The sequence below is a fragment of the Entelurus aequoreus genome, linkage group LG07 (genome assembly GCF_033978785.1).
Source record: "Entelurus aequoreus isolate RoL-2023_Sb linkage group LG07, RoL_Eaeq_v1.1, whole genome shotgun sequence".
Classification (NCBI taxonomy): domain Eukaryota; kingdom Metazoa; phylum Chordata; class Actinopteri; order Syngnathiformes; family Syngnathidae; genus Entelurus; species Entelurus aequoreus.
In genome coordinates, this window is record NC_084737.1 from 39756810 (window position 1) to 39776786 (window position 19977).

A 19977-nucleotide genomic window follows, 5' to 3' on the forward strand; every position below is an offset into this window, starting at 1 on the left:
AAGAGATACTTTAAAAAGTGTCTCACTCTTTTAAAATGCTTGACTCGTGCCTAACTATTCAGTCCCTCCAGGATTTCGTAGGGTTTTTTTTGTGAATGTTGCGGCCTGAAATACCTTAATTCAGGGGCAGCTTTGTCAAAAGTTGCAATGTTTTGTGAGACTTATTTTTTAATATTTAATCAACTTGTGATTTCATGAATTTCCATCAATGCTTTTAATGTTCCTAGTAACCTCAACCTCAAAACTTTAATTTCCATTCTATCCTATCCTATCTTATCTTAAAATTAGAAAACAAATACTGTATTGATGTTTTACTCCTTTTATACTACACAGGCATACAAGTAAACACTAGATGGCAATAAAAGCACATACTCAGAATTCATTGTTAAATTACTGTACTTTATTTGTTATAATTAATATTAGAGCTAATTGATTATAATTGCAGAAAGAAACACCACCAAAGGATTCCTTATTATCCGCTGTCTGCTCTGCCGTCCACAAGTTGCTGACAAACTCCCGGTTTATATTAGGCTTGTAAAGTATTTGTCCATCTTAAACATTAATTTTTGTACCAACACATTTACCCCTGAACGCTAAAAGTGTTTGTAAACTGTTGAGTGCGATCTATAGCCGTAATTTTTGTTGGTAAATAAGAGACGATGAGATATTATCGTCATACATCAACATCTCTAACATGTAAATACTGCCTTTTTGTTCGTACAGCACTGCAAATGAGAATCTGTTCTTAATCTGCTTTGAATTGCACATATAAACGCATGTAAACTGGGAACGAATGGTTTATAAACTAAATTACCTAGATGGCTTAGCACTGTACACTGGAACCGGAAGTAGATCTAAGGTGGCGGGAAGAATTATGAGAAATAAAGCATTGCTATATTGTTACACATTGCTGTTCCTGCGTCGTCAAAGCAAGAAACAAATACGTTTTGATTCCACAATTGCGCGTGTTTAAGCGCCACTCCGACACAAGTTTTTTCCCCTCACTTGTGCATCACAAGCAGGCATGATATTGAAAGATCACAGAAGACAGTGATGTCATGTGTGCAAGCAGACGAGGAAAAAGAGCGCTAAATGAGCTATACAGTGTGGTCATTGCTCTGGTAATCAGGTCTCTAGCTGAAGGGGGCGGGAAGAATTAGGAGAAATAAAGCGTTGATATATTGTTACACATTGCTGTTCCTGCGTTGTCAAAGCAAGAAACAAACATAAGTTTTGATTCCACAATTGTTGTGCGTGTTTAAGCACCACTCCGACAAGTTTGGTTGGAGAAAATTACGCTCTGTGGCCTAAATGTGCAAGGAAGCTGTGGGATTTGGACAAAGTTGTGAGGACACACATAATTTGCGGGGATTGGTCACATTTGCATGAATTGAAGTGATTGCGACATTACGAAATCCTGAAGGGCCTGACTATTCCTTATACTTAAAGAAGTCACTGAGTTTTTCCGTCTGCCTTCAGCTTGAGACAGCCTTGTCCTCAAGTAATTTGGTGACTTTCAAATAGTTCTGTGTAGGTGAGGGGGTGGAACAAGTATGTCTTGTATGCTCATCAAGCCTGTCAATCGAACTGATTCCTCATAGATCTTAGTCATAAATAGTGAGTCCCAGTCTGCTCTAAAAAGACACAATCAAGCAGTCTTTGTGCATGGACCCCTGATGCTCACCCTCAGACTGGAGGCTTAAAAAAGGTACGAAGACACGTTAAAACGGCTGTGAGTGTCTCCTGATGGCTTGCCTCTAAGTGGGAAGAAGATAAATCAATGCACCAAGTAGAAAGTAAACAACTGTACATTTGAAGAGAACTTCAGTGTAACTTAAATATGAAATATGAAATATGAAAATAATAGGAAGCGATATGCGTACATTCTTGTAGAGGTGGGAAAAATGGTTGATTCTGTGATGCTGAATCAGTTGACATATGCCACAATACTGAATATTAATGTTCAATAAAGTAATAAAGACGGTTCTATTATGCAAAACTAGTGCAGACTTTTGACGCTGTAAAAGACACAGACTGAGCCAACAAAGCTATAGAAAAAGACAGAGCGCACGAGCAAAGTCTGTCATCAACATCATCACACAATGTGGATTTCAATAACACTGTCTCTGTTCTTGCCGAGAAGCCATTACCTTCAGAAACACAATTCTACAGAAGCCTTGGAGTGAAAATCCTGCAATAGTGGTGTCTAAACCTGAGGGTGGAGGGCTTTGTTCGAATAGATGAAAAGGCAAAAGGATGCATTTAAAAGCAAACCTCCACAAAGAGGTTTACGTTTTATTCATTATATTTCAAATGAGATTGTGGACTCTTACACAAACAGACCGAATGATTTCAATCCAAACTGGCTCCCGATTAGAAAACCACAGTTAACATTCTTCATTCTTGACATAAATGAGCTATTAAAGTTTGAGAAATGCAAGGTTATGGAGTATAAGTGAATTCATTCACAAAAAAATGAACCAATAAAGATGTGGTAAAATTGCAAATGAGGCTTCAAACTTGTGAAATGACAAAGTTTCAGTAATGTTAAAAACTCAACTATATATTTTTTTAATAAAAAGGTAGTAAAATATCCTAATTTATTTCAAATATTTACAATTTGTCTCAGTCATTACTACTGTTTTAAATGCATTTCTTTTGATATATTGTTACCGGCCTTAACTAACATTTATTGTTTTTGCGTATTTCCATGGGACAATAGTAAGATTTGGAGCAAAATGCAATGTACCTATATTATTACAATGCAAGCTAGGTTTCTTGGAAAGTAGTAATTGTTTATTTGGGCGGTATAGCTCGGTTGGTAGAGCGGCCGTGCCAGCAACTTGAGGGTTGCAGGTTCGATCCCCGCTTCCGCCATCCTAGTCACTGCCGTTGTGTCCTTGGGCAAGACACTTTACCCACCTGCTCCCAGTGCCACCCACACTGGTTTGAATGTAACTTAGATATTGGGTTTCACTATGTAAAGCGCTTTGAGTCACTTGAGAAAAAGCGCTATATAAATGTAATTCACTTCACTTCACTTCACATTTAATGTTTTATTCATAGCTAATTTCATGGCAAAAGATCAAATTCTTAGTGCCTGATTGTCGGCCATGTTTATGGATTACCACTTATTTTTACAATTTCTTACTAAATTTGAGCAGTGTCCGTTTTCCCCCTCACTTGTGCATAACAAGCATGCATGATATTGAAAGATCACAGAGGACTGTGATGGCATGTGTGCAAGCAGACGAGCAGAAAGAGCGATAAGTGAGCTGAACAGTGTGGTCATTGCTCTGGTAATCAGGTCTCTAGCTGAAGGAACGTTCCGCACCTTGCAGATTATTGAGAGATAATAGAATTCTCGGTGCAACAGAACTACAGCTAAAGACAGAGAAGATCTCTGAGGATGCACTTATGCACAATGCACTTACGTGATTACTGTGATGTTTTTTTTCCTGGTGTGCAATACCGATGTTAGTGTTTTTTTGTTGTAATATATCTTCTTGCTATACATATTAGTGAGCAATATGTAGTATTTAATACTATTTTTTTGTTTTTCAGTACGCTTTACTTCTGTTACTGTATGTAAAAACCTGCACTGCAACTATGTAATTTACCAATTGTGGGATAAATAAAAGTATATCCTATCCTAAATAAACCTGATTTTATTTTTACTTAGTGTGGGTGGAAAGACTGACTACAACCAATTTTGAGTAATGAAAAGGAGAGAAATGGAGTAAAAAAAAACAGTGTTTAAAAAAACCAAATGTGATTTCAACCTGTGATTTCAAACAAAGAGTAAAGGTAAATGCGCTCAAAATTCAACTACATTTTTCTTAAGGAATTAGGTTTTGTTTACTTCTGTGTGCAATATGAACAGTGGGCTACAGTTTTCTTTACAAATCTGTTTTGCTGCTGCCCTAAAATTACTGTACTGAATATAAAAAAAGTGTTCATTAATATATTAATTATAGATTATATACAATGTGCATTAGGAGTGTGCCGATTCAATATCAACGAGAAAAAAAACAAGTATTGGATGATATTGGCTTGCATCTAAAATATCCGATTTAGGCTCTCTGACACAAGCAGTCCTGCAGCACGTTTACTTGTAAAAAGCTGGATAACTAGTTAAAAACCTAAATGCCCTCCAATAAAAACTTTAATTTGTTTGTTTCTTGTATTTTATTGAAGTCATTTACAAAAGGTAAACATGGTAGGCTAGAGGCTATTAGGAGCGAGCGTCTACACAACAGTTAAGCACACAATCGCACACTAGCTGGACATATGTCATAAGTGCCCTAATTGAACAATATTGCAGTCTAAAAACACCACCTTTGTTAATACAAACATGTATCAAATAATGATTATACTGTAGTTGAATATCACTTACAGATACGAATTATTCAAGGCAGAAGCGTATTAGAAAGTATCCAGTAACAAACGTGTCTGGATCATTCAATTTACTACATGTTGAGCTCAAAGGGGAACTGCACGTTTTTGGGAATTTCACCTATCATTCACAGTCATTATGAAAGACATAACAATGGATTTTTTGGGGGTTTTTTTGCATTCTAAAGATTAAATAAATGTGATCAAATGTCCGCTTGCTGTGGGAGTTGCTCTATTCCGCCTATAAAGCCCTTAAAAAAACATCCAAACACCTCCATTGAGGTTTATTATACACAGTGTTGGGACTAACGCGTTACAAAGTAACACGTTACTGTAACATCATTAGTTTCGGTGGTAAATAGTAATCTAACGCGTTATTTTTTATATTCACTAACTCAGTTACCGTTACTACATGACTGCGTTATTTTACGTTATTTTTTATGTAGTATCGGCTAGAAACAGAAGATCTGAGTGTGTTTTATTGGAGCGCTGCGGTGTCGTCCTTCTGAATCTCTTGTGTCACAAGGAAGAGGTGCTGTGTGTGTGTCTGGGTGTGGGGAGGGAGGGAGGGGAGGGGTGCGCGCAACAGCATTCGTGAGGGAGGGGCGGAGACAGAGAAAACAAGAGAGTTATGATAAACGCGCATGCGTCGCCAGGCTCTATTTTTTATCGATAGATTTATCAGATTTAATTTTTTATTATCTATAGCAGGGGTGTCAAAAATATGCCCCGGAGGCCATTTGCGGCCCACAGCTAATGTTTTAAAGGCCTACAGCACATTCTAAAAATACTATTAAAATAAACAAAAACATAACAAAAGTGAAATAAAAAAGCTTAAAGGTGAAATGTAATTTAGAAAAAGTTGCAATGTTGACTAATAAAACAAAGCCGTTTTTTTTTCTTTCAAACTGTCATTGCTCAAAACATAATATTGAATCAAAATCAATGTTTTTATGAATTTTTGACTTATCCAAGGTTCGGATTACTTCACATCAAATATTCCACTTTGAAAAATATTTTTGGTGGAAGATTTTGCATATTTTGTGTGTTTGCCATTAAAAACATAGTTTTGTTTGACACAAAAGGCGGAAAACAAACAAACAAAAAAACAACATAAAAAAAAATAAAACATTTTGAAATGAGGGATAGATCTGAAGTTGATGTAGACTCCAGAGATTTAAGCGTTAAATATAAAATGTATGTATGCCCTGGCACACCATTATCATCATTTCATGACCCAAGTAAAACACTTTACACTTTTATACTGAAATAAATACACCTACAACTTATTAAATAAATACATAGAAAAAACTACCAGCAGGGGTAAAGTTTAGATCCATGAAGGAAAGAAGAAAGTGAAAGAATGTTTATAACTGAATACATGTACATATGTATACACATTTGTTTTCTTTTTTTATATATATTTTTTTAATGAATTAAGTAACGTTTATGACAACCTTTTTCCAAAAGACAATATAGAATGTGAGATATAACAGGATAATGCATACATTTGTCATTTGTTTTCAAAACGCTTACAAAAAAGTGGGACCCCAAAAATTTACTGTGGGACCCCATTTTTATGACTTGATGGGGTCCCTGGTACCCCATTTTGAAAATTCCTAGCGCCAACACTGCTGTCAACAGAGGAGAAAAAATGCTGTATTTAAATAAATATATTATTTGTAAAGCAAGTTCAAGTATCATTGGCAAATTTTCACCTAGTCCCGGCCTTGGCGTGCTGCCCGCCTTGGCCCGCATATATGTGTCCTCTTTTTGGGATTTCAGAATATGGCCAGCCTAGATATTATCACTACTTTTTTTTTTCCGAGCAAAAAGAAAAGACAATTTTAGTTAAATGTAAGTTGTGTCTTGGATCAAAGATCCCATCTACTGCCCAAAACAGCAATTCAAATTTTCTGAAACAGCTACAAAAGCAACATGCTTCGACAAAGCTAGTAAAGAGAGACACACTTCACCTCCTAAGCAACAGCGGCTGGATTTTAACGAGGCACTGCTAGCCAGGACAACATTGATAGAGCCATTGCAGCGTATGTGCTAGAAGACATGCAAGCTATTTCTACAGTGGAGTCACCCGCTTTCAGGCAGCTAATTAGCATGATACCGCCATCAAACAGCAAATGGCACGAAAACATTTTCCAAGCTCCTGGACACTGGACAGTGAGTACATAAACATGGAAAGCAAGCTAAAGAAGACACTCTAAACTCTGCCTCTGCTCATCATTCATCACTGAAGGTACACACACTCTGTCAATTCTCTTATATACTATTTCATTCTAGACTTCTAGAGTGTTTGATTATCACATCACTCTAAGTGTATAGACTATAACGTTCACAAACATAAATAGGAATGCTAGTGGGCCAGGCCAATCTTTCCTTATCTCTAAACTAAAACTGGGGAAATGCGTAGAGTGTTTTGGGCTTCAGACATGATTTTATTTCAGAATTCCTAACTGAGTTACTTTTGAAATAAAGTAACTAGTAACTGTAACTAGTTACTGGTTTCAGTAACTAACCCAACACTGGTTACACATGATGTAAGTATATATGTAATGTAGTAACGGGCGCATTTAAAACAATATTTAATATTTACAAATTGTTATCATTTTAAGCATACGCTCATTCCAAAAACACATCAGGACTTTTGCTTTTTTTTTTTTCTTCTTCATCACTGATTATTTCTCATTGCAGACTTCATGATAGCCAACAAACATAATAAAACATCACTTACTGTACAAGGTCTGCTGTCATTAGGATACTGACTGCTAGGATGTTCATATATTCCAATTTAAATGAAAAATGTCTCATAATCCTCGCAACGGGGGTAGGGGTGGGTGGGGCGACCAAGCGTCTCTTCGTGTTATTCTCACCATCCCCGGGTCCTAAAAGGCTGTCAATTGTACCAACTTGTCGGAATACATCTTCAGACTTCTTTTGTCCAGGTGAGATGCATAATTTATGATCTACAATAAACTTACAGAGAGCAAGGAAACACCCCGCCAGTCGATCATGTCAAAATTGGTTTATATTCAAATCGCGAAATGTAAATGGAGTATTGTTGGTGGGTTTTGAATGGTTATTTACTGGATTTTATGGGCGAAATAGAGGAGCTCCCATTGGCGCCGCTGTTTGCGAACTTTTGTTTACAAGTTAAAATGCATACAAAAAAATTCCCCCCGTCTTTCCTAATGATTGTGAACGATAGGCAAAATTCCAAAAAATATGCAGTTCCCCTTTAACTTAATAATTGAGGCACCCTCCCAAAAAAAACATTCCCACAACACTTCAGCTTAATTACAGCATAAATTAATTCCAGATGGTTAATAATAAGTAGGCTAATGTTTTGCCATACCTACCATTGTTCTCTGACTAAATTTACTTGAACAACCTTTTCTAGCATTTCACTAGGCCTGAGCGATATGGCCTAAAAATAAAATCCCTGATTTTTTCACGAAAAATTTGATTTACAATTTTTTCCCGTAAGTGTGTCTTAGACAGTACACATGTGCGTTTGAGCGCCACTGAGAAACCAATTCCATTAGTGAAAATGACACTGGTTGGCCAAAGTGTGCTGTAAAGTTTCGGGCATTGGACAACACTGCGAGGCTGTGCATAATTTGCAGGTGTTAATTGAATTTGCGTGAATTGGCCTGATCTCAACATAGGAAATTCCTGGAGGAACTGATTGTTTGCACCTAGAGGACCGTTGACGCAAGCAAAAGGTAAAATGAGTCATCTACTGTATAACACTGAACAATGCTAGCAAAGCTCCCTGACAAAGTATAATTAGCACAAAAAGAAGCGTATGCATCTTGAGTGAATATGCATTGATTGTGATTGTAAACCAGCGCAGGTTTATCACTTCAAACGTCTTTGAGACAACAACTTTGTGCCCTCTGGCTCTGGACAAAGACGAGCCATGTGTAGCAGTATACTGTGTAAGCTGCCATTCATTCCCTACTTCAGTGATCCTGCCAGGCCAGTGTCACTATGGAAGACATCTGTGTCACTTTGTTGTCTTGTCTGTCTACTTGCTCCCTGTTTGTGTGCTTCTTATAGACTCTACTGACAATGTTGGAGACTTCTACTAATCACCTTGTGTAGCAACTTTAAGATGCTAGAATTGAACTTTTAACGCATCTCTTTTTGCTAAACTTCTTTACCTATCATTCTGACAGAACTATAGTACAGTTTTCTGTCTGTGACCACATCGACTTGGGTAAGTTACTCACAAAGTGGACATAAGCCTATTTTACACAAAAACCTTTATTTCCAACATGTTTCCATACGTAGGGATTATACAGTCACAATATCATTTTAATGGGAAACATCTTTAAAAAAGGCAAGAAGGCAGAACTAAATTTGAAGTTTTAAAAGACAAGTTTATAAATTCATAACTTACGTGTTGTTAGCTAATGATAGCGATTTGAATAGTTATTGTTAGCTGTCATTGAATGTATATTCTATCATAACAACAAGACCGCAACATGTTTGTGTGGTCCCTGCACGTACATGTTGACGAGACAGGGTGAGTGAAAGCTGTAAACAGCAATTATTTTTTCCAGGTCAGGAATTTTTTTTACTACATAAATTTAGATGATGTGAAAAATAGACAGTTTTAAAACAAAAATGTTTTGTTAAACCACTAATGGTAACATAAGCTAGCCTGTGGTGTTCTTGTTAGTTTTTACTTTAAAAAATGTAACAGTGAGCAAGTTCCAAACAGCTCCTTTAATGCATCTTAACGCAAAATGAGTTAGCACGAAAAGCAGTTATTTTGATAGCATCAAGTCTAGCAACCGTGTATCAACTAGTAAGCCAGCTAATAATTTAACTGTACCTCTCCCTTCAAATTTTTAAGGGTAACAATTGTTTTGTTATAGTCATTGTGTAAAGCCTATAAGCCAAATACTGAGAAGCTAAATATTTACGATTTGACATAAAAAACACATAGTCCTCTTTAGGGATGTAAATTGTTAAGATTTTATCGATACGATACCGTTATCAATATCGGTATTTATCGGTACTATATGTAAATTGTGGAAATAAAGATGTGAAAAAATGTTAATTAGCATTTATATTACCACAAGAGGTTGAACACATCCAACATGATGTACTGTAACATCTCAGAGCAGGGAAGTCTTAACACCGTTTTTTTTTAAAGTCTTAAACAAGTCAACAAGTTACTCACAAAGTGGACATAGGCCTATTCTACACATAGAATTGGCCTAAATGATGAAATGAGCACACAGATCCATCACTATGTTTCTATTCATTAAAATTACACTCAGCTGGAAATATTTATGTATGGCATGCATGTGCAGAGCGCATACCTTTTACATAATATATCATATTAAACATATCATAAAAAATGTATACAATCACAAAGCATGTTATGTGGGTGTGCATTTTGTAACAATTGGAATTATTTGTGTTTATGTTGCATACGGACATATTGAGTGATGGACCGGAAGCCACAGTGTTAACAGCTACTGATGCATGTTCATGTAAGGTGTGTATTATATAAATAAAAAGACCCAGTGAGCAAGTGTATTGTTCAGTCGTCCAGTTTGTAGATAAGAGAACGAACAGCAAGATATTTAAGCAAAATGGCTTTTAATGCCACGCAAACGCGCCGCGATGGAGTGACAGACGACAACCAGAGACCTGTCAGCCACAGTGGATACTACCTTGCTTCAAATAAACTTTATGGATCACTATTAGCTCAATTGTTCCCTTTTTTGTGTGGATTAATATTGGCCTGTGGATTAATGGATCGCGGTCATGACTTGTTTTGAGTAAAGTGTGTTAACTCCGTGACATTGAGGAACTTTTGAGGATGGACTATTGTTTGTTATAAACTTTTGTGTGGTGTTGCTTCTTATGTGTCATTATTCCAAGCTGATTTTAATATGTAGCAGTGGCAGCTGAGCTGAATGTGAGTGTGTCATTATTACATTGGTCAGCTGGAACCAAAAATACCAATAACTAATACTAATATTCTGGACTAATGTGATGGACCCGAGTGGTGGTATATTTAAAATCTAAAAAATGTTGCTAAAAACAAATAAAATATTAAGAACCCAATGAAGTGAGAGCAGCTGTCCAAAATAAGGGAAGATGATGTTTCTTGTTCACAATTTATTATAATATAGCTAAAAACAGTCATGTATATAACACTAAAAATACCAATTGGTAAACAATAAAACAGGTGAGGGTACAGCAACGACAGGCGTGGTCAATGTCCTGGTTCCGCTCACTTCCGCAGCGTCCTCCTGCACACAAATTAAAATCGGAGGCAGGCCACGGGGATAAAATAATTTCAAACCACGGAGACGCTCTCAGGGCTGACGTCACACTTGCACGCAAGGCAGGGTTCCCCCTGCCTCTGCTGTAATTCCGCATAGAAGTATTGGGCACGCCCACCCACCTCGCCAGTCTCCGGTCTCTCGCGGGACCAACGTAGCCGTACTTGTCCCGGTTCGCTCCGCCTCTTGGTCTCTCCCGGGAGTCACCGCAGGTCTCCGGGTCCCGACTGCTCCTGCTCACAGAACCACACAGCCAGCGCACGCCGCAAGCCCACAGCCCAAGGCAGTTGAATACCCCCGCAAATCCACAAGGCACGACACTTACTTTGGAGGCAGCGTTTCCTCTGCCCCTGCGTGTTGTGGGATTCTGGGGGTTCGCTCCGGTAGCCTGCGGGTCTGCTGGATAGTCCTGGGGATTCCTTCCCAGCCTGCGCACGTTCGCCCGGTCCTTGCCAAGCCTGTCGAATCTCCCGGTTGCTCCTTTTTAAATGTATGCAGCCCTAATGCTCCTCAGGTGCGTCTGATTTCAGGTGCCGTCCGATTGGCACTTTGGTTGTCAGGGGCAACAAGCTAAAAGGGGCAACGTCTTAAAATGCCAGCAATGTCCTCGAGGAGTAAAAACATGCAATTAAAAATACAATCAAAGTCTGCAAAGTGTAAAAACATGTAGTTAAAAATACAAAGTCCGCAAAAGTGTAAAAACATGGTTAAAAATACAATCAAAGTCTGCAATGTGTAAAAACATGCAATAAAAAGTACAATCAAATTCCACAGCAATAAAACATGCAATTAAAATCCACAATAATAAAACACTAAGACATGCATGGCAATGAAACATAAAAAAATAAAATCCCCTACTTGTGTCCCATCACATCCCCCGATACCTTATCGTTGTCAGTCCCTGCAACGGTGGGAACTCTAATCTGCATAGCGGGCAGGCAACTGGTTGTCCGAGTGGAGCCCCTGGGTTGCTCCACAGAACCCGGTGCCTCCAATGGAGCCTCTGGGTGGGGCAGAAGCCCATAAAACACAGGCAGTTCACAGTTTTGAGTCTGTGGGGGGTGGTTCCCCCAGAGGTAGTGAAGGATCAACAGGGGGCCCGGTACATACTTTCAAAGCGTTCCGGTGGATAGTTTGTTCCCTACCACCCTTCTCAGGGCGCACCCGATAAACCACCCCCAACTCTCCCACAATGTCTAAGATAACGTGGGGTTCAGGGTCCCACCATGTGCCCAGTTTGCCTTTTCCCTGCCGTCGCCTGTTTCTGACCCACACTCGCTCACCAGGGGTCAAAGGCAAGGCATGAGCCCTCTTATCAAATTGCCGCTTTTGTTGGGAGGCTGCGTTTGTTGCTTTTGCTCTAGCAAGGCTGTATGCCAAAGTGAGTCGATTGTGGTGGTCCCCAACCCACCCCTGAACATCAAACCGCGCCTGTCGCGGGTTTATACCTAACCCCACGTCAACCGGGAGCCGCAAGTGCCTGCCAAACATGAGGAAGGATGGGGCATAGCCCGTAGCACTATGTGTAGTATTATTGTAAGCATTGACTAGTTCAGGCAAGTACTCTGGCCAGCGGCTTTGCTTTTCTGCCTCTAATGTTCGGAGCATGTCGAGTAATGTTTGGTTAAAGCGCTCTACCCTACCGTTGCCGGCTGGATGGTAGGGTGTCGTGCGACTTTTTGCTATACCATACATATCGCAAAGTTGCTGCATCAATGCACTCTCAAAGTTAGGGCCGCGATCTGAGTGGAAGCGTGCGGGACAGCCAAACTGCTGTATTATGAATTTCCATACCATTTTTACAGTTGTTTGTGCAGTCTGGTCGTGTGTGGGTATTGCCCAGGTAAACAAATCAGTTGCTACTGAAATGTTTTGCCAAGGGTCAGTGGGGCGACCTAAAGTTAAAAAATCTAGCCCAATTACCTCCAACGGAAATGTTGCTGAGATAGGGTGGAGGGCAGCCCTGGGTTCAACCCGACTCTTCTGTAGGCTACATGCAAGACAGTGCTGATGGAACTGTCGTACCTCCCCCTCCATACCAGGCCAGTAGAACTGCTGCCGGATCCGACCCAGGGTCTTGTCAGGTCCAAAGTGGGCTCCAGACTCATGGATACTCCTCCAGACCTCCTCACGCCTCATACTTGGGCACACAATCTGAGGGCACTCCTCCAGTGTGTCCAGATCAGTAACCACATGGTACAGCACTCCATCCTTCACCTCCAGCTTCCTCCAACGTTGCAGCAGTTTCTGAACAGGCTGAGACAAAGACAAGCGTTCTGCACGTTTAGGGAATCTCGTCCATTCCACGTACCTCTTCACAGTTTGGATGTCTGGGTCCAAAGTCTGAGCTTCTTCCCACTCTCTACCCAGAGTCACTTCGACAGCAATAATGGTAGGTTCATGACTCTCTGGCGTTACCTCTCCCTCTGCAGGGAGAGGAAACCTGGACAGCACATCTGCATTGACGTTAGATTTCCCTGAACGGTACTTTACAATATAATCAAAGGAAGCTAGTTGCGCCACCCAGCGTTCTACCGCGCCCAAGTTTGCAGTCTGCAGGTGGGCCAAAGGATTGTTGTCTGTAAAGATGGTAAATTGAGCACCGATCAAATAGTCTTTAAACTTCTCTGTCACGGCCCATTTAAGTGCCAGAAGTTCGAGCTTAAGGGAACTATAATTAGCGTCATTCTGTTCTGCAGGGTGCAAGCTTCTACTAGCGTAAGCAACGACACGTTTACTTCCATCTTGGATTTGCGACAAAACGGCACAGAGCCCTTGATTACTTGCGTCCGTATAAACTATAAAGGGCTGGTCATAATGCGCATATGCCAGGATGGGTGTAGAGGTCAAAGCCTTTTTTAGCTCTTCAAAGGACATCTGACACTCTGGTGTCCACACTATTTTGTGGGCCTGCGCCTTTTTGTCGGTGGGACGGCCAGTGAGGAGCCTATTTAGGGGACGGGCTATTTTAGCAAACCCCGCCACAAAACGTCGGTAATAGCCTGCCAAGCCAAGAAACGCTCTCACCTCCTTGACAGTGGTCGGAGCGGCCCAGTCCTGTACTGCCTTAATCTTACCCGGGTCTGGTCTCATCCCATCCCAATCCACCACTTGCCCCAAGAATTGCACCTCACGCTGAAAGAGCTTGCACTTAGAGGGCTTGAGTTTAAGTCCATGTCGCTGCAACCTTTCAAACACCTGGTCCAGGTGCTGTAGATGGGCAGGGAAATCAACAGAAAAAATTATTATGTCATCAAGATAAACCAACAATGATTCCGCTATTTGACCATTCAAACAATGTTGCATAAGCCGTTGGAAAGTGGCAGGTGCATTGCATAGACCAAATGGCATGCGTTCAAACTCAAACAGTCCGAGGAGAGTTGTAAATGCAGTCTTTTCACGATCGTCCGGGTGCACCTCCACTTGCCAATACCCACTAGCGAGGTCTAAGGTCGAAAACCATTCAGATTTGCTCAGGCCAGTAAGGGTCTCTTCAATTCGGGGCAACGGAAAGGCGTCTATGTGTGACTGCGTTTAACCTCCGGTAGTCTACACAAAAGCGCCAACTCCCATCCTTTTTGCGAACTAACACTATAGGCGCTGCCCATGGACTGCAGCTTTCCTTTATCACTCTCTGTTCAAGCATACCTGAAAGCAGTGTCTTCACTTCCTTATACAACAGAGGCGGGATTGGTCGGTATCTCTCCCTGGTAGGGGCGGAATCTCCAGTCGGGATCCTGTGCTGCACAACACTGGTTCTTCCAAAGTCCTCATGTTGTGCAAACACCTTCTCCCACTTAGCCAGCAGGGCGCGTAGCTGCACCTGTTGCTGCTCAGACAGATCTGGCCTATCACTCACATCCCTAACAACTGGGGACAGTTCTGGATTAGTTTGGGCTGTGGCATCAATGAGTGACACTTCTACCACACCCTCCTCTACCAGAGACAAACACAGACCCTCAGCTCCATGCACATCACTATCATCAACACAGAACAGCTGCCCTAGCTTCTCGAATCGTTTTAAGGAAATACTGTAGGAATGGGGGTCATAAACACGGAGGGGCAGCATACCTCTGTTCACCACGACCAGTGATTTTGCCACACCAACTGCACCAGGCATAGCCTCCACCAGGGCGCAGTAGTTAGCCCCACGAGGCCCACTCTTGGCACGCCCCCACACCAACATCTTCTTTGGGGGAATTGTAATACTAGTCTTCGAGGCCAGTCTCACATGGCCTAGCAAGCCATCTTCAGCGGCAACAGCTTCTATACGGGAACATGTAGCAAAAGCTTCCCTCCACACCTTCTGCCTTTGAAGATGCCGAAGGGTAGAGGTCTTAGGACATTTAAAAACGGCATCCCAACAACCCACGATTACATTCATGCCTATTATGAAGGGGTGTGTACAGTTTTGATCCGCAACAATTACTACTCCTCTTTCGGGAACTTTAAACACCCTCTACTTCCAAATCAAGAACCGCATAGCCGATATAGGGGATTTCCAAGCCATTAGCTGCTCTTAGACGAAACAGGGTAGGGGTCCCTCCGAGCTTAGCTTCGGTAAAGTGAGCATTAAATAGGCTTTCGGACATTAGCGTCACTTGGGACCCAGTGTCTAAAAGTCCTGGCAGAATAGTGCCTCCAGCGTCTACTTGTATTGTGGGGCATTGACCTACAAATGTTTCTGGGGCCCTGGATGAAGTTGGCGTGGTGGCCAGCCCTGCAACTCGGACCTCAGCAGCAGGGACATCTAGTTTAAAACCGGTGCATGTGTATTTGCAGTGCTACAATACCTGGCTATATGCCCCCCCTTTCTACAGTTACGGCAGATGGGCCTACCTTGCTCCTCGCGTTCATTGTAGGCTACACGCCGCTGCTGGAAGGTCTCCGACGGGATCGGTGTGGTTGGACGAGCTGAAGGAGGCTGTATGACTGGTTTTGGTTCAGCGATAATCTCCTGAGCGAGTCCCTTCATGTATCCCTTAACGTCCTCCATGATCTCCCGCTTCAGCTGCTCTTTCCAATTTTCTTGGGTTCTCGGGGAAGCAAATTGTTTATTGACTGCTGAGCAGGTTACCTCAGATGGCGCGGAGCTGTATTCGGAGTCGAATAGGAGAGCTTCTGTGCGGAGAGCAGCGAAGTCTTGGTCTGGATTGCGTCGTGCATACACCCTCAGAGCTTGGGCTAGTGGTCCGTCTCGGAATCCAAGCAGCAGTTGCTCTCGCAGAGCACTGTCGGAGGGGGAATCATCATTATCACCCTGTTTAAGTCTACAATGAAGTTCGCGGAGCCTCAAAATTAAAGATTGTACATTTTCATCAGGTTTTTGTGCGCAGCTAAAAAACTGTGCCCTCAAGACCGGTGTTGGAGTTTGATCCCCATATAAAGAATTTAAATAAGTAAAAATCTTCCGAGTATTGTCCTTCTCGTCCGTATCTAAAACCGAAATTTGAAGCTTTGCTTCACCCGTAAGCGCTCCCAACAAAATGGCTACTTTTCGTGCCTCTGGTATATCCTGGCTGCCCAGGAGCCCTTTAACCTGCTCCTTCCACTCAGAAAACTTGAGATTGTCACCGTGCCCCTTAAACCTGGGCAGCCAAGGTGCGCCCGGATACACCGGCATCATCATCTTGCCCTTACTGGAAACAGTGCTCTCACAATATGGATCCTGCTGACAACGCCAGAAATGTGATGGACCCGAGTGGTGGTATATTTAAAATCTAAAAAATGCTGCTAAAAACAAATATAAAATATTAAGAACCCAATGAAGTGAGAGCAGCTGTCCAAAATAAGGGAAGACAATTTTTCTTGTTCACAATTTATTATAATATAGCTAAAAACAGTCATGTATATAACACTAAAAATACCAATTGGTAAACAATAAAACAGGTGAGGGTACAGCAACGACAGGCGTTGTCAATGTCCTGGTTCCGCTCACTTCCACAGCGTCCTCCTGCACACAAATTAAATCGGAGGCAGGCCACGGGGATAAAATAATTTAAAACCACGGAGACGCTCTCAGGGCTGACGTCACACTTACGCGCAACCCTGCCTCTGCTGTAATTCGGCGTAGAAGTATTGGGCACGCCCACCCACCTCGCCAGTCTCCGGTCTCTCGCGGGACCTACGTAGCCGTACTTGTCCCGGTTCGCTCCGCCTCTTGGTCTCTCCCGGGAGTCACCGCAGGTCTCCGGGTCCCGACTGCTCCTGCTCACAGAACCACACAGCCAGCGCACGCCGCAAGCCCACAGCCCAAGGCAGTTGAATACCCCCGCAAATCCACAAGGCACGACACTTACTTTGGAGGCAGAGTTTCCTCTGCCCCTGCGTGTTGTGGGATTCTGGGGGTTCGCTCCGGTAGCCTGCGGGTCTGCTGGATAGTCCTGGGGATTCCTTCCCAGCCTGCACACGTTCGCTCGGTCCTTGTCAAGCCTGTCGAATCTCCCGGTTGCTCCTTTTTAAATGTATGCAGCCCTAATGCTCCTCAGGTGCGTCTGATTTCAGGTGCCGTCCGATTGGCACTTTGGTTGTCAGGGGCAACAAGCTAAAAGGGGCAACGTCTTAAAATGCCAGCAATGTCCTCGAGGAGTAAAAACATGCAATTAAAAATACAATCAAAGTCCGCAAAGTGTAAAAACATGTAGTTAAAAATACAAAGTCTGCAAAAGTGTAAAAACATGGTTAAAAATACAATCAAAGTCCGCAATGTGTAAAAACATGCAATAAAAAGTACAATCAAATTCCACAGCAATAAAACATGCAATTAAAATCCACAATAATAAAACACTCTAAGACATGCATGGCAATGAAACATAAAAAAATAAAATCCCCTACTTGTGTCCCATCACACTAAAAATGTCATTAGTCCAGAATCTTCAGTCCTCATGGACCGGCCTAATTAGGAACCAGTACAAAAAAATACTGGTACTCTGTATACATCCCTAGTCCTCTCACTTCAAGTTCAGCCCTTTTACTCGGGAGAACACTGTCGGTGAGCGCTGGTACTAATTTTAATCAATTTCAATACCACAGTTTTAGAGAACTCAACCCCTGGGGGCGAGATATAATGAGTGTGGCACTCAGCCCCTGTGATAAATCAACCAGGTTCTACCGTACTGTATGTCTGGTGAGGAATTACTGTACATGATATATCAGTACTACGGTGAGGTTATCAGTAGGGATTTTAACCGATACGGTACCACTTCCCTGTACCTGGCAGTCGATACCGGTAAGGCTGGGCAGTATACCTGTATTACGAGTTATGCAGGTATATTTTAGAAAGAGGTATAGTATATATTTGGGACAATACCGCCATAGCGATATATATTACCTTTTGATGCAGCCTTTGATAGTTACTCCTGCTGATTGCGCGTGCTTCATTGAATTTCTTCACTTTGCCAGTCAGAGCACTGGGCAGAAATCACATCGCGTCAACACCCGGCCCGGGTCTTCGCGATGCTTTGTATCAATAACGATTTGAAGGGTCCGGAGCACGGGAAGGGTCTGACACGTCCGGAGTCGCTACCGCGCATTGCTGACACCATGACACCAGCGGCTCCTCCTCTTTATTAACCAGCGGTAACCCAATCCAGTGAAAAGATTCAACAGAACAGCCGTCAGAGCTGACAAACTGTCTCCGCTAACTGCTTAAGCTAACAAATATACCTCGCCAGACAACACCTTTTAAAAGGCACACACACGTTGCTCCTTTATGAACCTTCTCTCAACTGCATATGATATACTGTGTATTTGGAGGTTGTTGTTTTTTAAGTAATGCATTATTTACTTATTGCTAGTAATAAAAAACATTTTTTTTAAAGAGCAATTCCATTAGTAATTGAATTACGTTTTTGGTTAAGTAACGCGTAACTATACTTAATTACTTTTTGAAAGTAATTTTCAGAACACTTTTAGTAACAGTAATGTGGTGTTGAGTTTAAACTAAACACTTTGCACATTATGTATAAACTACCGATATATATCGTATATCGCCATTCGGCCTTAAAATACCGGGATATCAGTTTTGGTCTATATCGCCTAGCCCTAGATACTGGTACTCAACTGTACCAATTTTCTGTAGATTTTTTTCGGTTCATGTGGTAATTAGTGTTTGTCAAGTTCTTCAGGTTTTTTCCACAGCTGTGCCCAAACTTGAAAGGGCCAGTTGGACTCAAGAAGGACTCAAAAGGACAACTCGATCCTTTTTCCTTGTGATTTATTGATGTTTGATTTGAAGCAATAAAATAGTGGGTTATCGGTGTAAATGAATGGATGAACAGAATGAATAGTCGAATAGTCAAATAGTAGAATAGTGGTAGTAGAATAGTTGAATAGCTGAATAGTGGGATGGTTGAATAGCGGAATAGGCGAATAGGTGGATAACCTTAACCAAACAGAAAAAAAACAGTTTCATAAACATACAACATAATACATGCTTTTCTTTTCTTTTAAAACAATCCAACCAAATTAATTTCCACTGATAGGGCCTAGGTTTAAGAATACATTTAAACATTTCCAACAATATGAATGAAATTAAATTTAAACAATCCATCCTAATTATAAGAATAAACTTAAACATCACTGATACTTTTTTAAATTTACTTTCAGTCAACTTAAACAATTTTGTAAACATCAGTGAAATTATCTTCTTTAAACATTCTCCCCAGTGAAATTATCTTCTTTAAACATTCTCCTCAGTACAAAACAAGCACTTCTTTCCCTTGGTTTCCTCACCAGTTGCGTCTTCTGAGTCCACACATTAGCTGTCTTCCTTCCTCTTAGCAGCATGTCAAAGGGCTGACTGACTAAAGAGCAAACATTTTGAGCATGTGCTCTGAGCAGGTGAACAGGTGAATTCAATGAAAGCAATCTGTTGGAAGCAGGTGGAGATGTTCAGCCCTCAGCTCTCACTGTTGCCCCTTCAGGCCTGGAGTGTGCTCTACAAATCAGTGGTGTTTGTGCTGCTCTGTACTTTGACTTAACAGTGTTAATTTGTTGATTAATAAAATCTCTTTTTGTCATTTAACCCTGAGATTATTAGGATGCTGTGCTGTCCAGTTGTAATTTATTTTTTTCTTTCACTTCTGAGTCTCATTTGCAAGTATTTATTCATTTCAGTTTGTCCTAGGTGTGTTGCCGTAGTCAAAGAGTAGTCTATCTTGTGTTGTGCCCTACAAAGTGTTTATACTGTAAGTATTGTAGTTGTTACACACCAACTGTTTGATTGCAATGTTATCTTAGTTGTAGTTGTCATTAC